The sequence below is a fragment of the Egretta garzetta genome, unplaced genomic scaffold (assembly GCF_000687185.1).
Source record: "Egretta garzetta isolate BGI_Z169 unplaced genomic scaffold, ASM68718v1 scaffold595, whole genome shotgun sequence".
In the NCBI taxonomy this organism is placed as follows: domain Eukaryota; kingdom Metazoa; phylum Chordata; class Aves; order Pelecaniformes; family Ardeidae; genus Egretta; species Egretta garzetta.
Window position 1 is genome coordinate 261,190 of NW_009259682.1, and position 384 is coordinate 261,573.

General features: G+C 42.7%; 1 protein-coding gene across 1 annotated transcript in view; it reads right to left on the reverse strand.

Moving 5' to 3' along the window:
- Positions 1-384, reverse strand: part of LOC104126061 (ligand of Numb protein X 2) — a 19,840-nt gene that overhangs the window by 10,750 nt on the left and 8,706 nt on the right. The window lies entirely within an intron of this gene.

Here is a 384-nt window from a genome sequence, read left to right on the forward strand (position 1 = left end):
ACAGCCTGTCATTTTCTTGTGGAGAGAGAAGGGTTGGCGTTGGTTTCTGCCAAGGGTCTGAAACAGGGCTATGCAACGTGAGGCAATGGTTTTTTGCGAAGAGCTACAGAATCCTATGGTGAAAATTAAAAAAAGGAATTAGCAAGTGTTAGTCAGAAGGAAAAGGAGTAGAGGCAGGCTTCACTCCTGCCTCCCTCCCCCCCAAATGCCAAACAAGAGGAAGTGGAAAGGGATGATTAATTCCTCCTCTTCAGTACAAATAACCAAGATAGCATATTGTCTTGTGATACAAAATGAACAGAGCGAGAACACTGACTGGTCCACACAATGGATGAATGTGGTTTGAGTATTGGATACTTTTTCTTTTACAGTAAAGAAACCAGT